This window comes from Phalangium opilio, unplaced genomic scaffold (assembly GCF_054372755.1).
Source record: "Phalangium opilio isolate 3A_F unplaced genomic scaffold, DU_Popi_V2 ptg000037l_1, whole genome shotgun sequence".
In the NCBI taxonomy this organism is placed as follows: Eukaryota; Metazoa; Arthropoda; class Arachnida; order Opiliones; family Phalangiidae; genus Phalangium; species Phalangium opilio.
Genome location: NW_028324160.1, coordinates 3,124,848 through 3,152,591, shown reverse-complemented (window position 1 = coordinate 3,152,591; position 27,744 = coordinate 3,124,848). Strand labels below are relative to the sequence as shown.

At 39.1% G+C, this 27,744-nt stretch overlaps 63 pseudogenes; all 63 read left to right on the top strand.

Annotated features, from left to right (window-relative positions):
* Positions 1–106: 106 nt before the first annotated feature.
* LOC149683169 (5S ribosomal RNA) lies at positions 107–225 on the top strand (annotated as a pseudogene).
* A 355-nt stretch (positions 226–580) lies between these two features.
* On the top strand, positions 581–699 carry LOC149683168 (5S ribosomal RNA; annotated as a pseudogene).
* A 135-nt stretch (positions 700–834) lies between these two features.
* LOC149683167 (5S ribosomal RNA) lies at positions 835–953 on the top strand (annotated as a pseudogene).
* Positions 954–1,563: 610 nt separating this feature from the next.
* LOC149683166 (5S ribosomal RNA) lies at positions 1,564–1,666 on the top strand (annotated as a pseudogene).
* A 122-nt stretch (positions 1,667–1,788) lies between these two features.
* On the top strand, positions 1,789–1,907 carry LOC149683165 (5S ribosomal RNA; annotated as a pseudogene).
* A 135-nt stretch (positions 1,908–2,042) lies between these two features.
* On the top strand, positions 2,043–2,161 carry LOC149683164 (5S ribosomal RNA; annotated as a pseudogene).
* Positions 2,162–2,292: 131 nt separating this feature from the next.
* LOC149683163 (5S ribosomal RNA) lies at positions 2,293–2,411 on the top strand (annotated as a pseudogene).
* Positions 2,412–2,546: 135 nt separating this feature from the next.
* LOC149683162 (5S ribosomal RNA) lies at positions 2,547–2,649 on the top strand (annotated as a pseudogene).
* Positions 2,650–2,771: 122 nt separating this feature from the next.
* On the top strand, positions 2,772–2,890 carry LOC149683161 (5S ribosomal RNA; annotated as a pseudogene).
* A 373-nt stretch (positions 2,891–3,263) lies between these two features.
* On the top strand, positions 3,264–3,366 carry LOC149683160 (5S ribosomal RNA; annotated as a pseudogene).
* Positions 3,367–3,487: 121 nt separating this feature from the next.
* On the top strand, positions 3,488–3,606 carry LOC149683159 (5S ribosomal RNA; annotated as a pseudogene).
* A 136-nt stretch (positions 3,607–3,742) lies between these two features.
* Positions 3,743–3,861, top strand: LOC149683158 (5S ribosomal RNA; annotated as a pseudogene).
* Positions 3,862–4,222: 361 nt separating this feature from the next.
* On the top strand, positions 4,223–4,341 carry LOC149683157 (5S ribosomal RNA; annotated as a pseudogene).
* A 373-nt stretch (positions 4,342–4,714) lies between these two features.
* On the top strand, positions 4,715–4,817 carry LOC149683156 (5S ribosomal RNA; annotated as a pseudogene).
* A 121-nt stretch (positions 4,818–4,938) lies between these two features.
* Positions 4,939–5,057, top strand: LOC149683155 (5S ribosomal RNA; annotated as a pseudogene).
* Positions 5,058–5,193: 136 nt separating this feature from the next.
* Positions 5,194–5,312, top strand: LOC149683154 (5S ribosomal RNA; annotated as a pseudogene).
* A 361-nt stretch (positions 5,313–5,673) lies between these two features.
* On the top strand, positions 5,674–5,792 carry LOC149683153 (5S ribosomal RNA; annotated as a pseudogene).
* A 361-nt stretch (positions 5,793–6,153) lies between these two features.
* LOC149683152 (5S ribosomal RNA) lies at positions 6,154–6,272 on the top strand (annotated as a pseudogene).
* Positions 6,273–6,636: 364 nt separating this feature from the next.
* On the top strand, positions 6,637–6,755 carry LOC149683151 (5S ribosomal RNA; annotated as a pseudogene).
* A 137-nt stretch (positions 6,756–6,892) lies between these two features.
* LOC149683150 (5S ribosomal RNA) lies at positions 6,893–6,995 on the top strand (annotated as a pseudogene).
* A 122-nt stretch (positions 6,996–7,117) lies between these two features.
* Positions 7,118–7,236, top strand: LOC149683149 (5S ribosomal RNA; annotated as a pseudogene).
* Positions 7,237–7,372: 136 nt separating this feature from the next.
* On the top strand, positions 7,373–7,475 carry LOC149683148 (5S ribosomal RNA; annotated as a pseudogene).
* A 122-nt stretch (positions 7,476–7,597) lies between these two features.
* LOC149683147 (5S ribosomal RNA) lies at positions 7,598–7,716 on the top strand (annotated as a pseudogene).
* A 596-nt stretch (positions 7,717–8,312) lies between these two features.
* On the top strand, positions 8,313–8,431 carry LOC149683146 (5S ribosomal RNA; annotated as a pseudogene).
* A 137-nt stretch (positions 8,432–8,568) lies between these two features.
* On the top strand, positions 8,569–8,687 carry LOC149683145 (5S ribosomal RNA; annotated as a pseudogene).
* A 618-nt stretch (positions 8,688–9,305) lies between these two features.
* LOC149683144 (5S ribosomal RNA) lies at positions 9,306–9,424 on the top strand (annotated as a pseudogene).
* A 362-nt stretch (positions 9,425–9,786) lies between these two features.
* On the top strand, positions 9,787–9,905 carry LOC149683143 (5S ribosomal RNA; annotated as a pseudogene).
* A 137-nt stretch (positions 9,906–10,042) lies between these two features.
* Positions 10,043–10,145, top strand: LOC149683142 (5S ribosomal RNA; annotated as a pseudogene).
* A 122-nt stretch (positions 10,146–10,267) lies between these two features.
* Positions 10,268–10,386, top strand: LOC149683141 (5S ribosomal RNA; annotated as a pseudogene).
* A 359-nt stretch (positions 10,387–10,745) lies between these two features.
* On the top strand, positions 10,746–10,864 carry LOC149683140 (5S ribosomal RNA; annotated as a pseudogene).
* Positions 10,865–11,001: 137 nt separating this feature from the next.
* LOC149683139 (5S ribosomal RNA) lies at positions 11,002–11,104 on the top strand (annotated as a pseudogene).
* Positions 11,105–11,227: 123 nt separating this feature from the next.
* LOC149683138 (5S ribosomal RNA) lies at positions 11,228–11,346 on the top strand (annotated as a pseudogene).
* Positions 11,347–17,354: 6,008 nt separating this feature from the next.
* LOC149683137 (5S ribosomal RNA) lies at positions 17,355–17,473 on the top strand (annotated as a pseudogene).
* Positions 17,474–17,834: 361 nt separating this feature from the next.
* LOC149683136 (5S ribosomal RNA) lies at positions 17,835–17,953 on the top strand (annotated as a pseudogene).
* Positions 17,954–18,091: 138 nt separating this feature from the next.
* On the top strand, positions 18,092–18,193 carry LOC149683135 (5S ribosomal RNA; annotated as a pseudogene).
* Positions 18,194–18,315: 122 nt separating this feature from the next.
* LOC149683134 (5S ribosomal RNA) lies at positions 18,316–18,434 on the top strand (annotated as a pseudogene).
* Positions 18,435–18,795: 361 nt separating this feature from the next.
* Positions 18,796–18,914, top strand: LOC149683133 (5S ribosomal RNA; annotated as a pseudogene).
* Positions 18,915–19,051: 137 nt separating this feature from the next.
* On the top strand, positions 19,052–19,154 carry LOC149683132 (5S ribosomal RNA; annotated as a pseudogene).
* Positions 19,155–19,277: 123 nt separating this feature from the next.
* Positions 19,278–19,396, top strand: LOC149683131 (5S ribosomal RNA; annotated as a pseudogene).
* A 361-nt stretch (positions 19,397–19,757) lies between these two features.
* Positions 19,758–19,876, top strand: LOC149683130 (5S ribosomal RNA; annotated as a pseudogene).
* A 362-nt stretch (positions 19,877–20,238) lies between these two features.
* On the top strand, positions 20,239–20,357 carry LOC149683129 (5S ribosomal RNA; annotated as a pseudogene).
* Positions 20,358–20,479: 122 nt separating this feature from the next.
* LOC149683128 (5S ribosomal RNA) lies at positions 20,480–20,598 on the top strand (annotated as a pseudogene).
* Positions 20,599–20,959: 361 nt separating this feature from the next.
* On the top strand, positions 20,960–21,078 carry LOC149683127 (5S ribosomal RNA; annotated as a pseudogene).
* A 137-nt stretch (positions 21,079–21,215) lies between these two features.
* LOC149683126 (5S ribosomal RNA) lies at positions 21,216–21,334 on the top strand (annotated as a pseudogene).
* Positions 21,335–21,471: 137 nt separating this feature from the next.
* LOC149683125 (5S ribosomal RNA) lies at positions 21,472–21,574 on the top strand (annotated as a pseudogene).
* Positions 21,575–21,696: 122 nt separating this feature from the next.
* LOC149683124 (5S ribosomal RNA) lies at positions 21,697–21,815 on the top strand (annotated as a pseudogene).
* Positions 21,816–22,176: 361 nt separating this feature from the next.
* LOC149683123 (5S ribosomal RNA) lies at positions 22,177–22,295 on the top strand (annotated as a pseudogene).
* A 122-nt stretch (positions 22,296–22,417) lies between these two features.
* Positions 22,418–22,536, top strand: LOC149683122 (5S ribosomal RNA; annotated as a pseudogene).
* Positions 22,537–22,897: 361 nt separating this feature from the next.
* LOC149683121 (5S ribosomal RNA) lies at positions 22,898–23,016 on the top strand (annotated as a pseudogene).
* A 137-nt stretch (positions 23,017–23,153) lies between these two features.
* LOC149683120 (5S ribosomal RNA) lies at positions 23,154–23,272 on the top strand (annotated as a pseudogene).
* Positions 23,273–23,408: 136 nt separating this feature from the next.
* LOC149683119 (5S ribosomal RNA) lies at positions 23,409–23,511 on the top strand (annotated as a pseudogene).
* A 123-nt stretch (positions 23,512–23,634) lies between these two features.
* Positions 23,635–23,753, top strand: LOC149683118 (5S ribosomal RNA; annotated as a pseudogene).
* A 361-nt stretch (positions 23,754–24,114) lies between these two features.
* Positions 24,115–24,233, top strand: LOC149683117 (5S ribosomal RNA; annotated as a pseudogene).
* A 137-nt stretch (positions 24,234–24,370) lies between these two features.
* On the top strand, positions 24,371–24,489 carry LOC149683116 (5S ribosomal RNA; annotated as a pseudogene).
* A 135-nt stretch (positions 24,490–24,624) lies between these two features.
* LOC149683115 (5S ribosomal RNA) lies at positions 24,625–24,727 on the top strand (annotated as a pseudogene).
* A 123-nt stretch (positions 24,728–24,850) lies between these two features.
* Positions 24,851–24,969, top strand: LOC149683114 (5S ribosomal RNA; annotated as a pseudogene).
* Positions 24,970–25,105: 136 nt separating this feature from the next.
* LOC149683113 (5S ribosomal RNA) lies at positions 25,106–25,208 on the top strand (annotated as a pseudogene).
* A 122-nt stretch (positions 25,209–25,330) lies between these two features.
* LOC149683112 (5S ribosomal RNA) lies at positions 25,331–25,449 on the top strand (annotated as a pseudogene).
* Positions 25,450–25,812: 363 nt separating this feature from the next.
* On the top strand, positions 25,813–25,931 carry LOC149683111 (5S ribosomal RNA; annotated as a pseudogene).
* Positions 25,932–26,294: 363 nt separating this feature from the next.
* On the top strand, positions 26,295–26,413 carry LOC149683110 (5S ribosomal RNA; annotated as a pseudogene).
* A 617-nt stretch (positions 26,414–27,030) lies between these two features.
* On the top strand, positions 27,031–27,149 carry LOC149683109 (5S ribosomal RNA; annotated as a pseudogene).
* Positions 27,150–27,285: 136 nt separating this feature from the next.
* LOC149683108 (5S ribosomal RNA) lies at positions 27,286–27,388 on the top strand (annotated as a pseudogene).
* Positions 27,389–27,511: 123 nt separating this feature from the next.
* Positions 27,512–27,630, top strand: LOC149683107 (5S ribosomal RNA; annotated as a pseudogene).
* Positions 27,631–27,744: the final 114 nt, after the last annotated feature.

Sequence of the window (27,744 nt, the reverse complement as noted above, 5' to 3'; positions counted from 1 at the left end):
TTAATAGATATGAAAAAAGCACACATGTTTTCATTTTGTTATTGTTTTAAAATGATGGTTAATTTGTCTCACTTAATTTAAATTCGAATTATTAACTAGCACTCTCGGCAACGACCATATCACTCTGAATACACCGGTTCTCGTCCGATCACCGAAGTTAAGCAGCGTCGAGCGCAGTCAGTACTTGGGAGGGAGACCACTTAGGAACTCTAAGTGCCGTTGGCATTTTCACTTTTTTTTCCTCTTTTAAATTTTAATAGATATGAAAAAAGCAAACATGTTTTTTTGTTAATGTTTTAAAATGATGGTTAATTTGTCTCACTTAATTTAAATTCGAATTATTATCTAGCACTCTCGGCAACGGCCATATCACGCTGAGAACACCGGTTCTCGTCCGATCGCCGACGTTAGCAGCGTCGAGCGCAGTCAGTACTTGGGAATACTGCAAGCCGTTGGCTTTTTCACTTTTGTTTCCTCTTTTAAATTCCACCAAATATGAAAAAAGCAAACATATCTTCTTTTTGTTATTGTTTTATAAAGATGAAAGTTAATTAAATTAAAATTATTAAATAGCACTCTCGGCAACGGCCATATCACGCTGGATACACCGGTTCTCGTCCGATAACCGAAGTTTAGCAGCGTCGAGCGCAGTCACTACTTGGGAGGGAGACCACTTAGGAACACTGCGTGCCGTTGGCTTTTTCACTTTTTCTTTCCTCTTTTAAATTTTAATAGATATGAAAAAAGCACACATGTTTTCATTTTGTTATTGTTTTAAAATGATGGTTAATTTGTCTCACTTAATTTAAATTCGAATTATTAACTAGCACTCTCGGCAACGACCATATCACGCTGAATACACCGGTTCTCGTCCGATCACCGAAGTTAAGCAGCGTCGAGCGCAGTCAGTACTTGGGAGGGAGACCACTTAGGAACTCTGCGTGCCGTTGGCTTTTTCACTTTTTTTTCCTCTTTTAAATTTTAATAGATATGAAAAAAGCAAACATGTTTTTTTTGTTATTGTTTTAAAATGATGGTTAATTTGTCTCACTTAATTTAAATTCGAATTATTAACTAGCACTCTCGGCAACGGCCATATCACGCTGAGAACACCGGTTCTCGTCCGATCGCCGACGTTAGCAGCGTCCAGCGCAGTCAGTACTTGGGAATACTGCGTGCCGTTGGCTTTTTCACTTTTGTTTCCTCTTTTAAATTCCACCCGATATGAAAAAAGCAAACATATTTTCTTTTTGTTATTGTTTTAAAAAGATGAAGGTTAATTTGTCTCACTTAATTTAAATTCGAATTATTATCTAGCACTCTCGGCAACGGCCATATCACGCTGAGAACACCGGTTCTCGTCCGATCGCCGACGTTAGCAGCGTCGAGCGCAGTCAGTACTTGGGAATACTGCAAGCCGTTGGCTTTTTCACTTTTGTTTCCTCTTTTAAATTCAACCCGATATGAAAAAAGCAAACTTATTTTCTTTTTGTTATTGTTTTAAAAAGATGATGGTTAATTTGTCTCACTTAATTTAAATTCGAATTATTACCTAGCACTCTCGGCAACGGCCATATCACGCTGAATACACCGGTTCTCGTCCGATAACCGAAGTTAAGCAGCGTCGAGCGCATACAGTACTTGGGAATACTGCGTGCCGTTGGCTTTTTCACTTTTGTTTCCTCTTTCAAATTCCACCAAATATGAAAAAAGCAAACATATCTTCTTTTTGTTATTGTTTTATAAAGATGAAAGTTAATTAAATTAAAATTATTAACTAGCACTCTCGGCAACGGCCATATCACGCTGGATACACCGGTTCTCGTCCGATAACCGAAGTTTAGCAGCGTCGAGCGCAGTCACTACTTGGGAGGGAGACCACTTAGGAACACTGCGTGCCGTTGGCTTTTTCACTTTTTCTTTCCTCTTTTAAATTTTAATAGATATGAAAAAAGCACACATGTTTTCATTTTGTTATTGTTTTAAAATGATGGTTAATTTGTCTCACTTAATTTAAATTCGAATTATTAACTAGCACTCTCGGCAACGACCATATCACTCTGAATACACCGGTTCTCGTCCGATCACCGAAGTTAAGCAGCGTCGAGCGCAGTCAGTACTTGGGAGGGAGACCACTTAGGAACTCTAAGTGCCGTTGGCATTTTCACTTTTTTTTCCTCTTTTAAATTTTAATAGATATGAAAAAAGCAAACATGTTTTTTTGTTAATGTTTTAAAATGATGGTTAATTTGTCTCACTTAATTTAAATTCGAATTATTAACTAGCACTCTCGGCAACGACCATATCACGCTGAATACACCGGTTCTCGTCCGTTCACCGAAGTTAAGCAGCGTCGAGCGCAGTCAGTACTTGGGAGGGAGACCACTTAGGAACACTGCGTGCCGTTGGCTTTTTCACTTTTTTTTCCTCTTTTAAATTTTAATAGATATGAAAAAAGCAAACATGTTTTTTTTGTTATTGTTTTAAAAAGATGAAGGTCAAATTGTCTCACTTAATTTAAATTCGAATTATTATCTAGCACTCTAGGCAACGGCCATATCACGCTGAAAACATCGGTTCTCGTCCGATCACCGAAGTTAAGCAGCGTCGAGCGCATACAGTACTTGGGAATACTGCGTGCCGTTGGCTTTTTCACTTTTGTTTCCTCTTTCAAATTCCACCACATATGAAAAAAGCAAACATATCTTGTTTTTGTTATTGTTTTATAAAGATGTAAGTTAATTTAATTCAAATTATTAACTAGCACTCTCGGCAAAGCCCATAACACGCTGAATACACCGGTTCTCGTCCGATCACCGAAGTTAAGCAGCGTCGAGCGCCGTCAGTACTTGGGAGGGAGACCACTTAGGAACACTGCGTGCCGTTGGCTTTTTCGTTTTTTTTCCTCTTTTAAATTTTAATAGATATGAAAAAAGCAAACATGTTTTCATTTTGTTATTGTTTTAAAATGATGGTTAATTTGTCTCACTCAATTTAAATTCGAATTATTAACTAGCACTCTCGGCAACGACCATATCACGCTGAATACACCGGTTCTCGTCCGATCACCGAAGTTAAGCAGCGTCGAGCGCAGTCAGTACTTGGGAATACTGCAAGCCGTTGGCTTTTTCACTTTTGTTTCCTCTTTTAAATTCAACCCGATATGAAAAAAGCAAACATATCCTCTTTTTGTTATTGTTTTATAAAGATGAAGGTTAATTTGTCTCACTTAATTTAAATTCGAATTTTTAACAAGCACTCTCGGCAACGGCCATATCACGCTGAGAACACCGGTTCTCGTCCGATCACCGAAGTTAAGCAGCGTCGAGCGCATACAGTACTTGGGAATACTGCGTGCCGTTGGTTTTTCCCTTTTGTTTCCTCTTTTAAATTCCACCCGATATGAAAAAAGCAAACATATCTTCTTTTTGTTATTGTTTTATAAAGATGAAAATTAATTAAATTCAAATTATTAACTAGCACTCTCGGCAACGGCCATATCACGCTGAATACACCGGTTCTCGTACAATAACCGAAGTTAAGCAGCGTCGAGCGCAGTCAGTACTTGGGAGGGCGACCACTTAGGAACACTGCGTGCCGCTAGCTTTTTCACTTTTTTTCCTCTTTTAAATTCCAATAGATATGAAAAAAGCAAATATATTTTCTTTTTGTTATTGTTTTAAAAAGATGAAGGTTAATTTGTCTCACTTTATTTAAATTCGAATTATTATCTAGCACTCTCGGCAACGGCCATATCACGCTGAATACACCGGTTCTCGTCCGATAACCGAAGTTAAGCAGCGTCGAGCGCAGTCACTACTTGGGAGGGAGACCACTTAGGAACACTGCGTGCCGTTGGCTTTTTCACTTTTTTTCCTCTTTTAAATTTTAATAGATATGAAAAAAGCAAACACGTTTTCTTTTTGTTATTGTTTTAAAATGATGAAGGTAAATTTGTCTCACTTAATTTAAATTCGAATTATTAACTAGCACTCTCGGCAACGGCCATATCACGCTGAAAACACCGGTTCACGTCCGATCACCGAAGTAAAGCAGCGTCGAGCGCATACAGTACTTGGGAATACTGCGTGCCGTTTGCTTTTTCACTATTGTTTCCTCTTTTAAATTCCACCAGATATGAAAAAAGCAAACATATCTTCTTTTTGGTATTGTTTTATAAAGATGAAGGTTAATTAAATTCAAATTATTAACTAGCACTCTCGGCAACGGCCATATCACGCTGAATACACCGGTTCTCGTCCGATAACCGAAGTTAAGCAGCGTCAAGCGCAGTCAGTACTTGGGAGGGAGACCACTTAGGAACACTGCGTGCCGTTGGCTTTTTCGTTTTTTTTCCTCTTTTAAATTTTAATAGATATGAAAAAAGCAAACATGTTTTCATTTTGTTATTGTTTTAAAATGATGGTTAATTTGTCTCACTCAATTTAAATTCGAATTATTAACTAGCACTCTCGGCAACGACCATATCACGCTGAATACACCGGTTCTCGTCCGATCACCGAAGTTAAGCAGCGTCGAGCGCAGTCAGTACTTGGGAATACTGCAAGCCGTTGGCTTTTTCACTTTTGTTTCCTCTTTTAAATTCAACCCGATATGAAAAAAGCAAACATATCCTCTTTTTGTTATTGTTTTATAAAGATGAAGGTTAATTTGTCTCACTTAATTTAAATTCGAATTTTTAACAAGCACTCTCGGCAACGGCCATATCACGCTGAGAACACCGGTTCTCGTCCGATCACCGAAGTTAAGCAGCGTCGAGCGCATACAGTACTTGGGAATACTGCGTGCCGTTGGTTTTTCCCTTTTGTTTCCTCTTTTAAATTCCACCCGATATGAAAAAAGCAAACATATCTTCTTTTTGTTATTGTTTTATAAAGATGAAAATTAATTAAATTCAAATTATTAACTAGCACTCTCGGCAACGGCCATATCACGCTGAATACACCGGTTCTCGTACAATAACCGAAGTTAAGCAGCGTCGAGCGCAGTCAGTACTTGGGAGGGCGACCACTTAGGAACACTGCGTGCCGCTAGCTTTTTCACTTTTTTTCCTCTTTTAAATTCCAATAGATATGAAAAAAGCAAATATATTTTCTTTTTGTTATTGTTTTAAAAAGATGAAGGTTAATTTGTCTCACTTTATTTAAATTCGAATTATTATCTAGCACTCTCGGCAACGGCCATATCACGCTGAATACACCGGTTCTCGTCCGATAACCGAAGTTAAGCAGCGTCGAGCGCAGTCACTACTTGGGAGGGAGACCACTTAGGAACACTGCGTGCCGTTGGCTTTTTCACTTTTTTTCCTCTTTTAAATTTTAATAGATATGAAAAAAGCAAACACGTTTTCTTTTTGTTATTGTTTTAAAATGATGAAGGTAAATTTGTCTCACTTAATTTAAATTCGAATTATTAACTAGCACTCTCGGCAACGGCCATATCACGCTGAAAACACCGGTTCACGTCCGATCACCGAAGTAAAGCAGCGTCGAGCGCATACAGTACTTGGGAATACTGCGTGCCGTTTGCTTTTTCACTTTTGTTTCCTCTTTTAAATTCCACCAGATATGAAAAAAGCAAACATATCTTCTTTTTGGTATTGTTTTATAAAGATGAAGGTTAATTAAATTCAAATTATTAACTAGCACTCTCGGCAACGGCCATATCACGCTGAATACACCGGTTCTCGTCCGATAACCGAAGTTAAGCAGCGTCAAGCGCAGTCAGTACTTGGGAGGGCGACCACTTAGGAACACTGCGTGCCGTTAACTTTTTCACTTTTTTTTCCTCTTTTAAATTCCAATAGATATGAAAAAAGCAAACATATTTTCTTTTTGATATTGTTTGAAAAAGATGAAGGTTAATTTTTCTCACTTAATTTAAATTCGAATTATTATCTAGCACTCTCGGCAACGGCCATATCACGCTGAGAACACCGGTTCTCGTCCGATCGCCGACGTTAGCAGCGTCGAGCGCAGTCAGTACTTGGGAATACTGCGTGCCGTTTGCTTTTTTCACTTTAGTTTCCTCTTTCAAATTCCACCAGATATGAAAAAGCAAACAAATCTTCTTTTAGTTATTGTTTTATAAAGATGAAAGTTAATTAAATTCAAATTATTAACTAGCACTCTCGGCAACGGCCATATCACGCTGAATACACCGATTCTCGTCCGATAACCGAAGTTAAACAGCGTCGAGCGCAGTCATTACTTGGGAGGGAGACCACTTAGGAACACTGCGTGCCGTTGGCTTTTTCATTTTTTTGTTCCTCTTTTAAATTTTAATAGATATGTAAAAAGCAAACAGGTTTTCTTTTTGTTATTGTTTGAAAATGATGAAGGTTAATTTGTCTCACTTAATTTAAATCCGAATTATTAAATAGCACTCTCGGCAACGGCCATATCACGCTGAAAACACCGGTTCACGTCCGATCACCGAAGTTAAGCAGCGTCGAGCGCATACAGTACTTGGGTATACTGCGTGCCGTTTGCTTTTTCACTTTTGTTTCCTCTTTTAAATTCCACCAGATATGAAAAAAGCAAACATATCTTCTTTTTTGTTATTGTTTTATAAAGATGAAAGTTAATTAAATTCAAATTATTAACTAGCACTCTCGGCAACGGCCATATCAAGCTGAATACTCCGGTTCTCGTCCGATAACCGAAGTTAAGCAGCGTCGAGCGCAGTCACGACTTGGGAGGGAGACCACTTAGAAACACTGCGTGCCGTTGGCTTTTTCACTTTTTTTTCCTCTTTTAAATTTTAATAGATATGTAAAAAGCAAACAGGTTTTCTTTTTGTTATTGTTTTAAAATGATGAAGGTTAATTTGTCTCACTTTATTTAAATTCGAATTATTATCTAGCACTCTCGGCAACGGCCATATCACGCTGAAAACACTGGTTCACGTCCGATCACCGAAGTTAAGCAGCGTCGAGCGCATACAGTACTTGGGAATACTGCGTGCCGTTGGCTTTTTCACTTTTGTCTCCTCTTTCAAATTCCACCAGATATGAAAAAAGCAAACATATCTTCTTTTTGTTATTTTTTTATAAAGATGAAAGTTAATTAAATTCAAATTATTAACTAGCACTCTCGGCAACGGCCATATCACGCTGAATACACCGGTTCTCGTCCGATAACCGATGTTAAGCAGCGTCGAGCGCAGTCAGTACTTGGGAGGGCGACCACTTATGAACACTGCGTGCCGTTAGCTTTTTCACTTTTTTTCCTCTTTTAAATTCCAAGAGATATGAAAAAACCAAACATATTTTCTTTTTGTTATTGTTTGAAAAAGATGAAGGTTAATTTGTCTCACTTAATTTAAATTCGAATTATTATCTAGCACTCTAGGCAACGGCCATATCACGCTGAAAACATCGGTTCTCGTCCGATCACCGAAGTTAAGCAGCGTCGAGCGCATACAGTACTTGGGAATACTGCGTGCCGTTGGCTTTTTCACTTTTGTTTCCTCTTTCAAATTCCACCACGTATGAAAAAAGCAAACATATCTTGTTTTTGTTATTGTTTTATAAAGATGTAAGTTAATTTAATTCAAATTATTAACTAGCACTCTCGGCAAAGCCCATAACTCGCTGAATACACCGGTTCTCGTCCGATCACCGAAGTTAAGCAGCGTCGAGCGCCGTCAGTACTTGGGAGGGAGACCACTTAGGAACACTGCGTGCCGTTGGCTTTTTCGTTTTTTTTTCCTCTTTTAAATTTTAATAGATATGAAAAAAGCAAACATGTTTTCATTTTGTTATTGTTTTAAAATGATGGTTAATTTGTCTCACTTAATTTAAATTCGAATTATTAACTAGCACTCTCGGCAACGACCATATCACGCTGAATACACCGGTTCTCGTCCGATCACCGAAGTTAAGCAGCGTCGAGCGCAGTCAGTACTTGGGAATACTGCAAGCCGTTGGCTTTTTCACTTTTGTTTCCTCTTTTAAATTCAACCCGATATGAAAAAAGCAAACATATCCTCTTTTTGTTATTGTTTATAAAGATGAAGGTTAATTTGTCTCACTTAATTTAAATTCGAATTTTTAACAAGCACTCTCGGCAACGGCCATATCACGCTGAGAACACCGGTTCTCGTCCGATCGCCGACGTTAGCAGCGTCGAGCGCAGTCAGTACTTGGGAATATTGCAGGCCGTTGGTTTTTCACTTTTGTTTCCTCTTTTAAATTCCACCCGATTTGAAAAAAGCACACATATCTTCATTTTGTTATTGTTTTATAAAGATGAAAATTAATTAAATTCAAATTATTAACTAGCACTCTCGGCAACGGCCATATCACGCTGAATACACCGGTTCTCGTCCGATAACCGAAGTTAAGCAGCGTCGAGCGCAGTCACTACTTGGGAGGGAGACCACTTAGGAACAATGCGTGCCGTTGGCTTTTTCACTTTTTTTTCCTCTTTTAAATTCCAATAGATTTGAAAAAAGCAAACTTATTTTCTTTTTGTTATTGTTTTAAAAAGATGATGGTTAATTTGTCTCACTTAATTTAAATTCGAATTATTACCTAGCACTCTCGGCAACGACCATATCACGCTGAATACACCGGTTCTCGTCCGATCACCGAAGTTAAGCAGGGTCGAGCGCAGTCAGTACTTGGGAGGGAGACCACTTAGCAACACTGCGTGCCGTTGGCTTTTTCACTTTTTTTTCCTCTTTTAAATTTTAATAGATATGAAAAAAGCAATCATATTTTTTTTATTATTTTAAAATGATGGTTAATTTGTCTCACTTAATTTAAATTCGAATTATTAACTAGCACTCTCGGCAACGACCATATCACGCTGAGAACACCGGTTCTCGTCCGACCGCCGACGTTAGCAGCGTCGAGCGCAGTCAGTACTTGGGAATACTGCGTACCGTTGGCTTTTTCACTTTTGTTTCCTCTTTTAAATTCCAATAGATATGAAAAAAGCAAATATATTTTCTTTTTGTTATTGTTTTAAAAAGATGAAGGTTAATTTGTCTCACTTAATTTAAATTCGAATTATTATCTAGCACTCTCGGCAACGGCCATATCACGCTGAATACACCGGTTCTCGTCCGATAACCGAAGCAGCGTCGAGCGCAGTCACTACTTGGGAGGGAGACCACTTAGGAACACTGCGTGCCGTTGGCTTTTTCACTTTTTTTCCTCTTTTAAATTTTAATAGATATGAAAAAAGCAAACACGTTTTCTTTTTGTTATTGTTTTAAAATGATGAAGGTAAATTTGTCTCACTTAATTTAAATTCGAATTATTAACTAGCACTCTCGGCAACGACCATATCACGCTGAATACACCGGTTCTCGTCCGATAACTGAAGTTAAGCAGCGTCGAGCGCAGTCAGTACTTGGGAGGGCGACCACTTAGGAACACTGCGTGCCGTTAACTTTTTCACTTTTTTTTCCTCTTTTAAATTCCAATAGATATGAAAAAAGCAAACATATTTTCTTTTTGTTATTGTTTGAAAAAGATGAAGGTTAATTTGTCTCACTTAATTTAAATTCGAATTATTATCTAGCACTCTCGGCAACGGCCATATCACGCTGAGAACACCGGTTCTCGTCCGATCGCCGACGTTAGCAGCGTCGAGCGCAGTCAGTACTTGGGAATACTGCGTGCCGTTTGCTTTTTTCACTTTAGTTTCCTCTTTCAAATTCCACCAGATATGAAAAAAGCAAACAAATCTTCTTTTAGTTATTGTTTTATAAAGATGAAAGTTAATTAAATTCAAATTATTAACTAGCACTCTCGGCAACGGCCATATCAAGCTGAATACTCCGGTTCTCGTCCGATAACCGAAGTTAAGCAGCGTCGAGCGCAGTCACTACTTGGGAGGGAGACCACTTAGGAACACTGCGTGCCGTTGGCTTTTTCACTTTTTTTTCCTCTTTTAAATTTTAATAGATATGTAAAAAGCAAACAGGTTTTCTTTTTGTTATTGTTTTAAAATGATGAAGGTTAATTTGTCTCACTTAATTTAAATTCGAATTATTAACTAGCACTCTCGGCAACGGCCATATCACGCTGAAAACACTGGTTCACGTCCGATCACCGAAGTTAAGCAGCGTCGAGCGCATACAGTACTTGGGAATACTGCGTGCCGTTGGCTTTTTCACTTTTGTCTTTTCTTTCAAATTCCACCAGATATGAAAAAAGCAAACATATCTTCTTTTTGTTATTGTTTTATAAAGATGAGAGTTAATTAAATTCAAATTATTAACTAGCACTCTCGGCAACGGCCATATCACGCTGAATACACCGGTTCTCGTCCGATAACCGATGTTAAGCAGCGTCGAGCGCAGTCAGTACTTGGGAGGGCGACCACTTAGGAACACTGCGTGCCGTTAGCTTTTTCACTTTTTTCCTCTTTTAAATTCCAAAAGATATGAAAAAACCAAACATATTTTCTTTTTGTTATTGTTTGAAAAAGATGAAGGTTAATTTGTCTCACTTAATTTAAATTAGAATTATTATCTAGCACTCTCGGCAACGGCCATATCACGCTGAGAACACCGGTTCTCGTCCGATCGCCGACGTTAGCAGCGTCGAGCGCAGTCAGTACTTGGGAATACTGCGTGCCGTTGGCTTTTTCACTTTTGTTTCCTCTTTCAAATTCCACCAGATATGAAAAAAGCAAACATATCTTCTTTTTGTTATTGTTTTATAAAGATGAAAGTTAATTAAATTCAAATTATTAACTAGCACTCTCGGCAACGGCGATATCACGCTGAATACACCGGTTCTCGTCCGATGACCGAAGTTAAGCAGCGTCGAGCGCAGTCACTACTTGGGAGGGAGACCACTTAGGAACACTGCGTGCCGTTGGCTTTTTCACTTTTTTTTCCTCTTTTAAATTTTAATAGATATGAAAAAAGCAAACATGTTTTCTTTTTGTTATGGTTTTAAAATGATGAAGGTTAATTTGTCTCACTTAATCTAAATTCGAATTATTAACTAGCACTCTCGGCAACGGCCATATCACGCTGAAAACACCGGTTCACGTCCGATCACCGAAGTTAAGCAGCGTCGAGCGCATACAGTACTTGGGAATACTGCGTGCCGTTGGCTTTTTCACTTTTGTTTCCTCTTTCAAATTCCACCAGATATGAAAAAAGCAAACATATCTTCTTTTTTGTTATTGTTTTATAATGATGAAAGTTAATTAAATTCAAATTATTAACTAGCACTCTCGGCAACGGCCATATCACGCTGAATACACCGGTTCTCGTCCGATAACCGAAGTTAAGCAGCGTCGAGCGCAGTCACTACTTGGGAGGGAGACCACTTAGGAACACTGCGTGCCGTTGGCTTTTTCACTTTTTTTTCCTCTTTTAAATTTTAATAGATATGAAAAAAGCAAACATGTTTTCTTTTTGTTATTGTTTTAAAATGATGAAGGTTAATTTGTCTCACTTAATTTAAATTCGAATTATTAACTAGCACTCTCGGCAACGGCCATATCACGCTGAAAACACCGGTTCACGTCCGATCATCGAAGTTAAGCAGCGTCGAGCGCATACAGTACTTGGGAATACTGCATGCCGTTTGTTTTTTCACTTTTGTTTCCTCTTTTAAATTCCACCAGATATGAAAAAAGCAAACATATCTTCTTTTTGTTATTGTTTTATAAAGATGAAGGTTAATTAAATTCAAATTATTAACTAGCACTCTCGGCAGCGGCTGTTGTTGTTTGACGCAAGAACGACTCTGGGTTTAACTGGTTATAAACTCTTTATTAATTTAATTAAAACATTAATATTAATATCCGGGAACAATACACTGAACTGACTTTGAGAACTGACCAACGTTATCGGAATGTTATCCGGTTATATAGTTAAGGCATCGCGATAAAAAATAAAGATTATTAGAATGACCGCGATGCATAAAAAACACAAGTGTAGAAAATATAATCTGGATATAGATAAAAAACAACCGGTATTATCTCTAATTTACAACAGTCCCTCTTAATATCGGTGGTTTCAATCTTCTATCCAGGGGGTGGTCATTTAATTATTTCCAGTCCAAGGGCTTTGACGCAGAGGAGATGCTTCGGACGGAACAGGCTCTTTGTACAGATGTCAGCTGGCATTTCCTCTGTTGGTAGATACCGGACGGCTATATGTCCCTCTTCTTCCAGGTCGCTGGTCCATTTCTTTTCTCCGGCAATGATCGACTTGTCGAACCGGGTTGACTTTATGATTTCTTCGAGGGATTCTGTTAATCCTTCCGGGACGACCATATATTTTTCCTCCTCGAGTTCGCCATTAAGATAGGCCGTGACGACATCCATTTGGTTGACTTCCAAACCGATTTCCACAGCAAGGGCCATGAGCAGTCTTATGGAGCTGGATCTAATGACGGGTGCGAACGTCTCTTGGTAGTCGATCCCTGGTCTCTGGGCAAAACCTTTCGCTACGAGCCTGGCTTTCCTTTTCTCTACTTCTCCGCTGGGTAAGTACTTCGTTCGGAAGACTAGGCGATTTCCAAGGACCTTCTGGTTTTCCGGACAGTCAACGATGTCCCAGGTTTCGCACTTGATAAGCGAAACGAACTCTTCCGTTACTGCTTTCCTCCAATCGTTTGCGTACGGAGAAGCCAGGGCTTGCTTCATGGACAAAGGTTCTGATAAGATGGCTAGGTTTGCTGACTCATCGGGCAGGGTTTCTTGCTCGTCAGTAGCCTCTTCAGTAGACTCTTCTGAGACGCTCGGAATCATGTTGAATGATTTCTTCGGTCGTCCGGGTACTCCAGTTCTTATTTTCTTCGGTCTTCCAGGACCTTTCTTCAGAACGAGGGTTTCTGAGGGTTCTTCGAAGACGTCCTCGTTTTCCTGGTCATTATATTCTTCCGGGGTTTCATCTTTGAACTCCTTTTTGACTTCTTTGAATTCTTCTCTGCCAGACGGTTTTGCAGCGTGTGTAGTGGCCGGGACTTCGATTTCGCCTTTAGCTTTGCTTCCGTATTTCAGGTTGACTTCTGGAGTGACGAAATCATCATATCCGCCTTGTTTATTTAATTCTCCCAGGAACTTGACATTTCGACTTCGGTAAATTTGCTTCTCGGACGGAACCCATAGTCGATAGGGTATTATCCCATTGGACCGAATCCCATTCGACCGAAACCGCTTTTTGGTTTTTTATGGAGAATTTATTTAAATTTCCAGCCCAATGGCGGGTTTCTGCTGAGTGGGAATTTATTTGAAAGAATTAGTTAATTAAATGTCTGTGAGGATTTCGAATCACCGCAGTAGCATGGTAGAATATCAGGCTTTTAATTCAGAGGCTCGGGTTCAAACTCAGAGAAGGAAATTGTAAGTTAGGTTAGGTTAGGTTAATAATATTTTATAAATCATTTAACTATTCTACGCCTTTTCCAAAATATTTATGTTTAGCTTCATTGACTTCTCAAATAATATGCCTTTTCCAAAACATTACTGTTATGTTTGGTTAGGTTTGGTTTGGTTAAGTTAGGTTAGTAATATTTTATAAATCATTTAACAAAATACTATATATTTCCAAAATATTGATGTTTTATACCTTCATTGACTTCTCAAATAATATGCCTTTTTCATAACTTTACTGTTATGTTTGGTTAGGTTTGGGTTCGTTATGTTAGGTTAGTAATATTTTACTAATCATTTTACTATGGTACGCCTTTTCCAAAATGTTCATGTTTAGCTTCATTGACTTCTCAAATAATATGCCTTTTCCAAAACATTACTGTTATGTTAGGTTTGGTTAGGTTAGGTTAGGTTAGGTTTGGTGTGGTTAGGTTAGGTTAGGTTAGGTTAGGTTAGGTTTGGTTAGGTTAGGTTAGGTTAGGTTTGGTTTGGTTTGGTTTGGTTTGGTTAGGTTTAGGTTTGGTTAGGTTAGGTTAGGTTAGGTTTGGTTTGGTTTGGTCAGGTTTGGTTTGGTTTGGTCAGGTTTGGTTTGGTTTGGTCAGGTTTGGTTAGGTTTGGTCAGGTTTGGTTAGGTTAGGTTAGGTTAGTTAGGTTAGGTTAGGTTAGGTCAGGTTAGGTCAGGTTAGGTTAGGTTAGGTTTGGTCAGGTTAGGTTTGGTCAGGTTAGGTTTGGTTAGGTTTGGTTAGGTTAGGTTAGGTTTGGTCAGGTTAGGTTAGGTTAGGTTAGGTTTGGTCAGGTTTGGTTAGGTTAGGTTAGGTTAGGTTAGGTTTGGTCAGGTTAGGTTAGGTTAGGTTAGGTTTGGTCAGGTTTGGTCAGGTTAGGTCAGGTTTGGTCAGGTTTGGTCTGGTTAGGTTAGGTTAGGTTAGGTTTGGTTTGGTCAGGTTAGGTTAGGTTAGGTTAGGTTAGGTTAGGTTAGGTTAGGTTAGGTTAGGTTAGGTTAGGTTAGGTTAGGTTAGGTTTGGTCAGGTTTGGTCAGGTTTGGTCAGGTTTGGTCAGGTTTGGTCAGGTTAGGTTAGGTTAGGTTAGGTTAGGTTAGGTTAGGTTTTGGTTTGGTTTGGTCTGGTTTGGTCAGGTTTGGTCAGGTTTGGTTAGGTTTGGTTTGGTTTGGTTAGGTTAGGTTACTTCTATTATTCGAACCTTACAGGAGGGATTTCTACAATTATAGTAACTAGTTTTATCCTTTTTCTTATTCAATTGAAAAAAGTAGCCATTATTAATGTAAAGAAAGCCGCCTTTATTAGCAATTCTCTCCGTTATCAATCACTCTTTAAGTTAATTTTTGCATTTCAAACATCAATATATATCTACAACGAAAACTGTAGGGTAAAAAAAAGTCTTAAAAAAAGTGAAAACGTTTGCTTTTTAAATTTTGATATATATTTTCCCAAAACCGCACATTTGGGCTGTTTTCGGTTGAATGGGAAACGCGTTCGGTCGATTGGGATTCGGTCGAATGGGACACAAGCGTCGATAGGCCTTCGAGACTTGAGAATAGCCGATGAAAACGCATTCTTTGCTCCTGGCTGCAAACTTCCCCTTCCTTTTATTTTCGTCCAACAGCAAAGCTTTGTCGCCGAAAATCTTCAAATGTTGCAGGGATGGCTTCTTTCCGGTCCATCTGGTAAATGGTACTTCTCCATTTACGCTTCGGGAAGTACAACGGTTTCGAATGTAATTAGCAGTGGCCATCGCTTCTGCCCAGAATGATGGTGGAAGTTGCGCTTGTATCATCATACATCGGGCCATATCCAGGAGTGTTCTGATCTTTCTTTCAGCAATGCCATTCTGTTCCGGGGTGTATGGTACGGTGAGTCTTCTTTTTATCCCAGAGTTTTTCAGGAATCTGTCGAATTCATTGTTGCAGTATTCGGTTCCGTTGTCGGACTGCAAGGTCTTGATTTTTCTCCCGGTTTCCACTTCAGCTCGATGCTTGAATTCTTTGAAGGCTTTCAACACTTCGCTCTTGTGTTTTAAAAAGCTGACTTCACTCCACCGGGAATAATCATCAGTGAAAACGACGATGTACTTGGCTCCACTCATCGACGTTACTCTCATCGGGCCGCATACGTCAGAGTGTACTATTTCCAGGACATGCGAGGTTCGGCTATCTTCCGTTTTCGGGAACGGCTCCTTCGATTGCTTTCCTTTGATACAGATTTGGCAGATTCCCAGGCTCCCATCTTTTTCAATGTTGAGTCCCGTAGCCAAATTCTTCCGGGCCATTTCCTTTAAACTTCTCTCGTTCAAGTGACCGAGTAGGAAATGCCAGTTCTCCAGGTTGCTTCTAGGCTTTATTTCCGCTTGCACTGCATGGACCGTTTCTTCAGCCTTTCTCAGGAAATAAAGGTCTCCAACTCTGTCAGCAACTGCAAACACTTCTCCGGTTGCCGTTTTAATCCAGGCCTGCGACTTCTTGAATGTGACCTCATGTCCTTTGTCTGTCATCTTGGCAATGGATAGGAGATTTGTTCTTAAATCCGGGACATGAAGGGCTCGTTCCAGGCGAAGAATTCGATTGTCGCTGCCATTCGTTGCGTGTACTTTTACTTCGCCAACACCTCGTATCTTCGTTGGATCTGCAGTGGCCAGGTTTAAAGATTTCGTGGTCTCTTCGTAATCATTGAAGCAGTCTCTGCTGGAAGTCATATGCGAGGTGGCTCCGCTGTCCAGGCACCAGGAATCGTGATCAGCGTTCAGGTGCAATGCGAATTCTTCCTCGGCCAAATTTTCTGCCAGTACATGATGGGCGTTTTCCTTCTTTCTGGTTTTTCTTTCTGAACCATTGTCTCTGTCGGGGCAATCGGCTACCTTGTGGCCGGGTTTCCTGCATCCATGACACTTGTACTTGAAGGTCGTGCTTCCTCGTCCACGTAAGCCTCTTCCTCTACCCCTTTCTGCAGTTTTCCGGGAAAAGTGGTTACTGCCCATCATCGCATTCTGCACGGGTTCGTCTTCCCTTGAGTTCTTGGCGTCCGATTCCTCCAGGATCTTTATTTTCAAGGCTTCCGGATCAGGTAACGTATCCCTGGACTCTATTGCGCACCGGAAGTTCTCGAACGATTCTGGTAGACTGTATAACAACATAATGGCCAGTAGGTCGTCGTTTACAGCTACTCCCATGTCAGCCAACTTGCCTACTGCGTCGAAGAATTCTCGGACGTGATCCCGGACATCTTCTCCCTCCTTCATTTTCTTGAGGGTCAGTTTCTTCAGCAGCGTGGCTTTCCGGGCAGGTCCACTGGACTGGTAGATGGATTCGAGCTTCTGCCATAGTTCCCGTGAGGTCGTGCAATTCTTTACTTGCTTCAACTCCGACGGACTGATCGACAAGATTAGGTCCGCTCTTGCTTTTCGATCATTACTGTCCCAGGTAGCGACCGCCTGGGCGTTTCCTTCCGTTCCCCGCACCGGAGTTGGCCTCGTTGAAGTTCCATCTACGTACTCCCAGAGGTCGTTCTTTTGAAGCAGGGCTTCCACTTGCATTTTCCAGGTATCATAATTATCTTTAGTTAACGTCTCGAATCGTCCCAGGTGATTTCCGGCCATTCTACGTTTGACTCCGCACCTTAAAGGATAATCTTCCCGGCGTTGAACTTCTTATGACTTCTAAACCTCTGCGCAGTGGAAGCGTGCTGGGCCCATAACCTGTTGTTGTTTGACGCAAGAACGACTCTGGGTTTAACTGGTTATAAACTCTTTATTAATTTAATTAAAACATTAATATTAATATCCGGGAACAATACACTGAACTGACTTTGAGAACTGACCAACGTTATCGGAATGTTATCCGGTTATATAGTTAAGGCATCGCGATAAAAAATAAAGATTACAAGAATGACCGCGATGCATAAAAAACACAAGTGTAGAAAATACAATCTGGATATAGATAAAAAACAACCGGTATTATCTCTAATTTACAACAGCGGCCATATCACGCTGAATACACCGGTTCTCGTCCGATAACCGAAGTTAACCAGCGTCGAGCGCAGTCAGTACTTGGGAGGGCGACCACTTAGGAACACTGCGTGCCGTTGGCTTTTTCACTTTTTTTCCTCTTTTAAATTTTAATAGATATGAAAAAAGCAAACACGTTTTCTTTTTGTTATTGTTTTAAAATGATGAAGGTTAATTTGTCTCACTTAATTTAAATTCGAATTATTAACTAGCACTCTCGGCAACTTCCATATCACACTGAAAACAACGGTTCACGTCCGATCACCGAAGTAAAGCAGCGTCGAGCGCATACAGTACTTGGCAATACTGCGTGCCGTTTGCTTTTTCACTTTTGTTTCCTCTTTTAAATTCCACCAGATATGAAAAAAGCAAACATATCTTCATTTTGTTATTGTTTTATAAAGAAGAAAGTTAATTAAATTCAAATTATTAACTAGCATTCTCGGCAACGGCCATATCACTCTGAATACGCCGGTTCTCGTCCGATAACCGAAGTTAAGCAGCGTCGAGCGCAGTCATTACTTGGGAGTGATACCACTTAGGAACACTGCGTGCCGTTGGCTTATTCACTTTTTTTTCCTCTTTTAAATTTTAATAGATATGAAAAAAGCAAATATGTTTTCTTTTTGTTATTGTTTTAAAATGATGAAGGTTAATTTGTCTCACTTAATTTAAATTCGAATTATTAACTAGCATTCTCGGCAACGGCCATATCACGCTGAAAACACCGGTTCACGTCCGATCACCGAAGTTAAGCAGCGTCGAGCGCAGTCAGTACTTGGGAATACTGCGTGCCGCTTGCTTTTTCACTTTTGTTTCCTGTTTCAAATTCCACCAGATATGAAAAAAGCAAACATATCTTCTTTTTGTTATTGTTTTATAAAGAAGAAAGTTAATTAAATTCAATTTATTAACTAGCACTCACGGCAACGGCCATATCACGCTGAATACACCGTTTCTCGTCCGATAACCGAAGTTAAGCAGCGTCGAGCGCAGTCACTACTTGCGAGGGAGACCACTTAGGAACACTGCGTGCCGTTGGCTTTTTCACTTTTTTTCCTCTTTTAAATTTTAATAGATATGAAAAAAGCAAACATGTTTTCTTTTTGTTATTGTTTTAAAATGATGAAGGTTAATTTGTCTCACTTAATTTAAATTCGAATTATTAACTAGCACTCTGGGCAACGGCCATATCACGATGAAAACACCGGTTCACTTCCGATCACCGAAGTTATGCAGCGTCGAGCGCATACAGTACTTGGGAATACTGCGTGCCGTTTGTTTTTTCACTTTTGTTTCCTCTTTTAAATTCCACCAGATATGAAAAAAGCAAACATATCTTCTTTTTGTTATTGTTTTATAAAGATGAAGGTTAATTAAATTCAAATTATTAACTAGCACTCTCGGCAACGGCCATATCACGCTGAATTCACCGGTTCTCGTCCGATAACCGAAGTTAAGCAGCGTCGAGCGCAGTCATTACTTGGGAGGGAGACCACTTAGGAACACTGCGTGCCGTTGGCTTTTTCACTTTATTTTCCTCTTTTAAATTTTAATAGATATGTAAAAAGCAAACAGGTTTTCTTTTTGTTATTGTTTTAAAATGATGAAGGTTAATTTGTCTCACTTAATTTAAATTCGAATTATTAACTAGCACTCTCGGCAACGGCCATATCACGCTGAAAACACCGGTTCACGTCCGATCACCGAAGTTAAGCAGCGTCGAGCGCATACAGTACTTGGGAATTCTGCGTGCCGTTGGCTTTTTCACTTTTGTTTCCTCTTTCAAATTCCACCAGATATGAAAAAAGCAAACATATCTTCTTTTTTGTTATTGTTTTATAATGATGAAAGTTAATTAAATTCAAATTATTAACTAGCACTCTCGGCAACGGCAATGTCACGCTGAATACCCCGGTTCTCGTCCGATAACCGAAGTTAAGCAGCGTCGAGCGCAGTACCTTCTTGCGAGGGAGACCACTTAGGAACACTGCGTGCCGTTGGCTTTTTCACTTTTTTTCCTCTTTTAAATTTTAATAGATATGAAAAAAGCAAACATGTTTTCTTTTTGTTATTGTTTTAAAATGATGAAGGTTAATTTGTCTCACTTAATTTAAAGTCGAATTATTAACTAGCACTCTCGGCAACGGCCATATCACGATGAAAACACCGGTTCACTTCCGATCACCGAAGTTATGCAGCGTCGAGCGCATACAGTACTTGGGAATACTGCGTGCCGTTTGTTTTTTCACTTTTGTTTCCTCTTTTAAATTCCACCAGATATGAAAAAAGCAAACATATCTTCTTTTTGTTATTGTTTTATAAAGATGAAGGTTAATTAAATTCAAATTATTAACTAGTACTCTCGGCAACGGCCATATCACGCTGAATTCACCGGTTCTCGTCCGATAACCGAAGTTAAGCAGCGTCGAGCGCAGTCATTACTTGGGAGGGAGACCGCTTAGGAACACTGCGTGCCGTTGGCTTTTTCACTTTTTTTTCCTCTTTTAAATTTTAGAAGATATGAAAAAAGCAAACATGTTTTCTTTTTGTTAATGTTTTAAAATGATGAAGGTTAATTTGTCTCACTTAATTGAAATTCGAATTATTAACTAGCACTCTCGGCAACGGCCATATCACGCTGAAAACACCGGTTCACGTCCGATCACCGAAGTTAAGCAGCGTCGAGCGCATACAGTACTTGGGAATACTGCGTGCCGTTTGTTTTTTCACTTTTGTTTCCTCTTTTAAATTCCACCAGATATGAAAAAAGCAAACATATCTTCTTTTTGTTATTGTTTTATAAAGATGAAGGTTAATTAAATTCAAATTATTAACTAGCACTCTCGGCAACGGCCATATCACGCTGAATACACCGTTTCTCGTCCGATAACCGAAATTAAGCAGCGTCGAGCGCAGTCACTACTTGGGAGGGCGACCACTTAGGAACACTGCGTGCCGTAAGCTTTTTCACTTTTTTTTCCTCTTTTAAATTCCAATAGATATGAAAAAAGCAAACATATCTTCTTTTTGTTATTGTTTTATAAAGATGAAGGTTAATTAAATTCAAATTATTAACTAGCACTGTCGGCAACGGCCATATCACGCTGAATACACCGGTTCTCGTCCGATAACCAAAGTTAAGCAGCGTCGAGCGCAGTCAGTACTTGGGAGGGCGACCACTTAGGAACACTGCGTGCCGTTAGCTTTTTCACTTTTTTTTCCTCTTTTAAATTCCAATAGATATGAAAAAAGCAAACATATTTTCTTTTTGTTATTGTTTGAAAAAGATGAAGGCTAATTTGTCTCACTTAATTTAAATTCGAATTATTATCTAGCACTCTCGGCAACGGCCATATCACGCTGAGAACACCGGTTCTCGTCCGATCGCCGACGTTAGCAGCGTCGAGCGCAGTCAGTACTTGGGAATACTGCGTGCCGTTTGCTTTTTCACTTTTGTTTCCTCTTTCAAATGCCACCAGATATGAAAAAAGCAAACATATCCTCTTTTTGTTATTGTTTTATAAAGATGAAGGTTAATTAAATTCAAATTATTAACTAGCACTCTCGGCAACGGCCATATCAAGCTGAATTCACCGGTTCTCGTCCGATAACCGAAGTTAAGCAGCGTCGAGCGCAGTCACTACTTGGGAGGGCGACCACTTAGGAACACTGCGTGCCGTAAGCCTTTTCACTTTTTTTTCCTCTTTTAAATTCCAATAGATATGAAAAAAGCAAACATATTTTCTTTTTGTTATTGTTTTAAAATGATGAAGGTTAATTTGTCTCACTTAATTTAAATTCGAATTATTAACTAGCACTCTCGGCAACGGCCATATCACGCTGTATACACCGATTCTCGTCAGAATACCGAAGTTAAGCAGCGTCGAGCGCAGTCATTACTTGGGAGGGAGACCACTTAGGAACACTGCGTGCCGTTGGCTTTTTCACTTTTTTTTCCTCTTGTAAATTTTAATAGATATGAAAAAAGCAAACATGTTTTCTTTTTGTTATTGTTTTAAAATGATGAAGGTTAATTTGTCTCACTTAATTTAAATTCGAATTATTAACTAGCACTCTCGGCAACGGCCATATCACGCTGAAAACACCGGTTCACGTCCGATCACCGAAGTTAAGCAGCGTCGAGCGCATACAGTACTTGGGAATACTGCGTGCCGTTTGCTTTTTCACTTTTGTTTCCTCTTTCAAATTCCACCAGATATGAAAAAAGCAAACATATTTTCTTTTTGTTATTGTTTTATAAAGATGAAAGTTAATTAAATTCAAATTATTAACTAGCACTCTCGGCAATGGCCATATCACGCTGAATACACCGGTTCTCGTCAGATAACCGAAGTTAAGCAGCGTCGAGCGCAGTCAGTCCTTGGGAGGGCGACCACTTAGGAACACTGCGTGCCGTTGGCTTTTTCACTTTTTTTCCTCTTTTAAATTTTAATAGATAAGAAAAAAGCAAACATGTTTTCTTTTTGTTATTGTTTTAAAATGATGAAGGTTAATTTGTCTCACTTAATTTAAATTCGAATTATTAACTAGCACTCTCGGCAACGGCCATATCACGCTGAAAACACCGGTTCACGTCCGATCACCGAAAATAAGCTGCGTCGAGCGCATACAGTACTTGGAAATACTGCGTGCCGTTTGTTTTTTCACTTTTGTTTCTTCATTTAAATTCCACCAGATATGAAAAAAGCAAACATATCTTCTTTTTGTTATTGTTTTATAAAGATGAACGTTAATTAAATTCAAATTATTAACTAGCACTCTCGGCAACGGCCATATCACGCTGAATACACCGTTTCTCGTCCGATAACCGAAATTAAGCAGCGTCGAGCGCAGTCACTACTTGGGAGGGCGACCACTTAGGAACACTGCGTGCCGTAAGCTTTTTCACTTTTTTTTCCTCTTTTAAATTCCAATAGATATGAAAAAAGCAAACATATCTTCTTTTTGTTATTGTTTTATAAAGATGAAGGTTAATTAAATTCAAATTATTAACTAGCACTGTCGGCAACGGCCATATCACGCTGAATACACCGGTTCTCGTCCGATAACCAAAGTTAAGCAGCGTCGAGCGCAGTCAGTACTTTGGAGGGCGACCACTTAGGAACACTGCGTGCCGTTAGCTTTTTCACTTTTTTTTCCTCTTTTAAATTCCAATAGATATGAAAAAAGCAAACATATTTTCTTTTTGTGATTGTTTGAAAAAGATGAAGGTTAATTTGTCTCACTTAATTTAAATTCGAATTATTATCTAGCACTCTCGGCAACGGCCATATCACGCTGAGAACACCGGTTCTCGTCCGATCGCCGACGTTAGCAGCGTCGAGCGCAGTCAGTACTTGGGAATACTGCGTGCCGTTTGCTTTTTCACTTTTGTTTCCTCTTTCAAATGCCACCAGATATGAAAAAAGCAAACATATCTTCTTTTTGTTATTGTTTTATAAAGATGAAGGTTAATTAAATTCAAATTATTAACTAGCACTCTCGGCAACGGCCATATCAAGCTGAATTCACCGGTTCTCGTCCGATAACCGAAGTTAAGCAGCGTCGAGCGCAGTCACTACTTGGGAGGGCGACCACTTAGGAACACTGCGTGCCGTAAGCTTTTTCACTTTTTTTTCCTCTTTTAAATTCCAATAGATATGAAAAAAGCAAACATATTTTCTTTTTGTTATTGTTTTAAAATGATGAAGGTTAATTTGTCTCACTTAATTTAAATTCGAATTATTAACTAGCACTCTCGGCAACGGCCATATCACGCTGTATACACCGATTCTCGTCAGAATACCGAAGTTAAGCAGCGTCGAGCGCAGTCATTACTTGGGAGGGAGACCACTTAGGAACACTGCGTGCCGTTGGCTTTTTCACTTTTTTTCCTCTTGTAAATTTTAATAGATATGAAAAAAGCAAACATGTTTTCTTTTTGTTATTGTTTTAAAATGATGAAGGTTAATTTGTCTCACTTAATTTAAATTCGAATTATTAACTAGCACTCTCGGCAACGGCCATATCACGCTGAAAACACCGGTTCACGTCCGATCACCGAAGTTAAGCAGCGTCGAGCGCATACAGTACTTGGGAATACTGCGTGCCGTTGGCTTTTTCACTTTTGTTTCCTCTTTCAAATTCCACCAGATATGAAAAAAGCAAACATATCTTCTTTTTTGTTATTGTTTTATAAAGATGAAAGTTAATTATATTCAAATTATTAACTAGCACTCTCGGCAATGGCCATATCACGCTGAATACACCGGTTCTCGTCAGATAACCGAAGTTAAGCAGCGTCGAGCGCAGTCAGTCCTTGGGAGGGCGACCACTTAGGAACACTGCGTGCCGTTGGCTTTTTCACTTTTTTTCCTCTTTTAAATTTTAATAGATAAGAAAAAAGCAAACATGTTTTCTTTTTGTTATTGTTTTAAAATGATGAAGGTTAATTTGTCTCACTTAATTTAAATTCGAATTATTAACTAGCACTCTCGGCAACGGCCATATCACGCTGAAAACACCGGTTCACGTCCGATCACCGAAAAAAAGCTGCGTCGAGCGCATACAGTACTTGGAAATACTGCGTGCCGTTTGTTTTTTCACTTTTGTTTCTTCATTTAAATTCCACCAGATATGAAAAAAGCAAACATATCTTCTTTTTGTTATTGTTTTATAAAGATGAACGTTAATTAAATTCAAATTATTAACTAGCACTCTCGGCAACGGCCATATCACGCTGAATACACCGTTTCTCGTCCGATAACCGAAGTTAAGCAGCGTCGAGCGCAGTCAGTGCTTGGGAGGGCGACCACTTAGGAACACTGCGTGCCGTAAGCTTTTTCACTTTTTTTTCCTCTTTTAAATTCCAATAGATATGAAAAAAGCAAACATATTTTCTTTTTGTTATTGTTTTAAAATGATGAAGGTTAATTTGTCTCACTTAATTTAAATTCGAATTATTAACTAGCACTCTCGGCAACGGCCATATCACGCTGTATACACCGATTCTCGTCAGAATACCGAAGTTAAGCAGCGTCGAGCGCAGTCATTACTTGGGAGGGAGACCACTTAGGAACACTTCGTGCCGTTGGCTTTTTCACTTTTTTTCCTCTTTTAAATTTTAATAGATATGAAAAAAGTAAACACGTTTTCTTTTTGTTATTGTTTTAAAATGATGAAGGTTAATTTGTCTCACTAATTTAAATTCGAATTATTAACAAGCACTCTCGGCAACGGCCATATCACGCTGAAAACACCGGTTCACGTCCGATCACCGTAGTTAAGCAGCGTCGAGCGCATACAGTACTTGGGAATACTGCGTGCCGTTGGCTTTTTCACTTTTGTTTCCTCTTTCAAATTCCACCAGATATGAAAAAAGCAAACATATCTTCTTTTTTGTTATTGTTTTATAAAGATGAAAGTTAATTATATTCAAATTATTAACTAGCACTCGCGGCAACGGCCATATAACGCTGAATACACCGGTTCTCGTCCGATAACCGAAGTTAAGCAGCGTCGAGCGCAGTCACTACTTGGGAGGGAGACCACTTAGGAACACTGCGTGCCGTTGGCTTTTTCACTTTTTTTCCTCTTGTAAATTTTAATAGATATGAAAAAAGCAAACATGTTTTCTTTTTGTTATTGTTTTAAAATGATGAAGGTTTATTTGTCTCACTTAATTTAAATTCGAATTATTAACTAGCACTCTCGGCAACGGCCATATCACGCTGAAAACACCGGTTCACGTCCGATCACCGAAGTTAAGCAGCGTCGAGCGCATACAGTACTTGGGAATACTGCGTGCCGTTGGCTTTTTCACTTTTGTTTCCTCTTTCAAATTCCACCAGATATGAAAAATGCAAACATATCTTCTTTTTGTTATTGTTTTATAAAGATGAAAGTTAATTAAATTCAAATTATTAACAAGCACTCTCGGCAACGGCCATATCACGCTGAATACACCGGTTCTCGTCAGATAACCGAAGTTAAGCAGCGTCGAGCGCAGTCAGTACTTGGGAGGGCGACCACTTAGGAACACTGCGTGCCGTTAGCTTTTTCACTTTTTTTTCCTCTTTTAAATTCCAATAGATATGAAAAAAGCAAACATATTTTATTTTTGTTATTGTTTGAAAAAGATGAAGGTTAATTTGTCTCACTTAATTTAAATTCGAATTAATATCTAGCACTCTCGGCAACGGCCATATCACGCTGAGAACACCGGTTCTCGTCCGATCGCCGACGTTAGCAGCGTCGAGCGCAGTCAGTACTTGGGAATACTGCGTGCCGTTTGCTTTTTTCACTCTAGTTTCCTCTTTCAAATTCCACCAGATATGAAAAAAGCAAACATATCTTCTTTTTTGTTATTGTTTTATAAAGATGAAAGTTAATTAAATTCAAATTATTAACTAGCACTCTCGGCAACGGCCATATAACGCTGAATACACCGGTTCTCGTCCGATAACCGAAGTTAAGCAGCGTCGAGCGCAGTCAGTGCTTGGGAGGGCGACCACTTAGGAACACTGCGTGCCGTAAGCTTTTTCACTTTTTTTTCCTCTTTTAAATTCCAATAGATATGAAAAAAGCAAACATATTTTCTTTTTGTTATTGTTTTAAAATGATGAAGGTTAATTTGTCTCACTTAATTTAAATTCGAATTATTAACTAGCACTCTCGGCAACGGCCATATCACGCTGAAAACACCGGTTCACGTCCGATCACCGAAGTAAAGCAGCGTCGAGCGCATACAGTACTTGGGAATACTGCGTGCCGTTTGCTTTTTCACTTTTGTTTCCTCTTTTAAATTCCACCAGATATGAAAAAAGCAAACATATCTTCTTTTTTGTTATTGTTTTATAAAGATGAAAGTTAATTATATTCAAATTATTAACTAGCACTCTCGGCAATGGCCATATCACGCTGAATACACCGGTTCTCGTCAGATAACCGAAGTTAAGCAGCGTCGAGCGCAGTCAGTCCTTGGGAGGGCGACCACTTAGGAACACTGCGTGCCGTTGGCTTTTTCACTTTTTTTCCTCTTTTAAATTTTAATAGATAAGAAAAAAGCAAACATGTTTTCTTTTTGTTATTGTTTTAAAATGATGAAGGTTAAATTGTTCCACTTAATTTAAATTCGAATTATTAACTAGCACTCTCGGCAACGGCCATATCACGCTGAAAACACCGGTTCACGTCCGATCACCGAAAAAAAGCTGCGTCGAGCGCATACAGTACTTGGAAATACTGCGTGCCGTTTGTTTTTTCACTTTTGTTTCTTCATTTAAATTCCACCAGATATGAAAAAAGCAAACATATCTTCTTTTTGTTATTGTTTTATAAAGATGAACGTTAATTAAATTCAAATTATTAACTAGCACTCTCGGCAACGGCCATATCACGCTGAATACACCGTTTCTCGTCCGATAACCGAAGTTAAGCAGCGTCGAGCGCAGTCAGTGCTTGGGAGGGCGAACACTTAGGAACACTGCGTGCCGTAAGCTTTTTCACTTTTTTTTCCTCTTTTAAATTCCAATAGATATGAAAAAAGCAAACATATTTTCTTTTTGTTATTGTTTTAAAATGATGAAGGTTAATTTGTCTCACTTAATTTAAATTCGAATTATTAACTAGCACTCTCGGCAACGGCCATATCACGCTGTATACACCGATTCTCGTCAGAATACCGAAGTTAAGCAGCGTCGAGCGCAGTCATTACTTGGGAGGGAGACCACTTAGGAACACTTCGTGCCGTTGGCTTTTTCACTTTTTTTCCTCTTTTAAATTTTAATAGATATGAAAAAAGTAAACACGTTTTCTTTTTGTTATTGTTTTAAAATGATGAAGGTTAATTTGTCTCACTTAATTTAAATTCGAATTATTAACTAGCACTCTCGGCAACGGCCATATCACGCTGAAAACACCGGTTCACGTCCGATCACCGTAGTTAAGCAGCGTCGAGCGCATACAGTACTTGGGAATACTGCGTGCCGTTGGCTTTTTCACTTTTGTTTCCTCTTTCAAATTCCACCAGATATGAAAAAAGCAAACATATCTTCTTTTTTGTTATTGTTTTATAAAGATGAAAGTTAATTATATTCAAATTATTAACTAGCACTCGCGGCAACGGCCATATAACGCTGAATACACCGGTTCTCGTCCGATAACCGAAGTTAAGCAGCGTCGAGCGCAGTCACTACTTGGGAGGGAGACCACTTAGGAACACTGCGTGCCGTTGGCTTTTTCACTTTTTTTCCTCTTGTAAATTTTAATAGATATGAAAAAAGCAAACATGTTTTCTTTTTGTTATTGTTTTAAAATGATGAAGGTTTATTTGTCTCACTTAATTTAAATT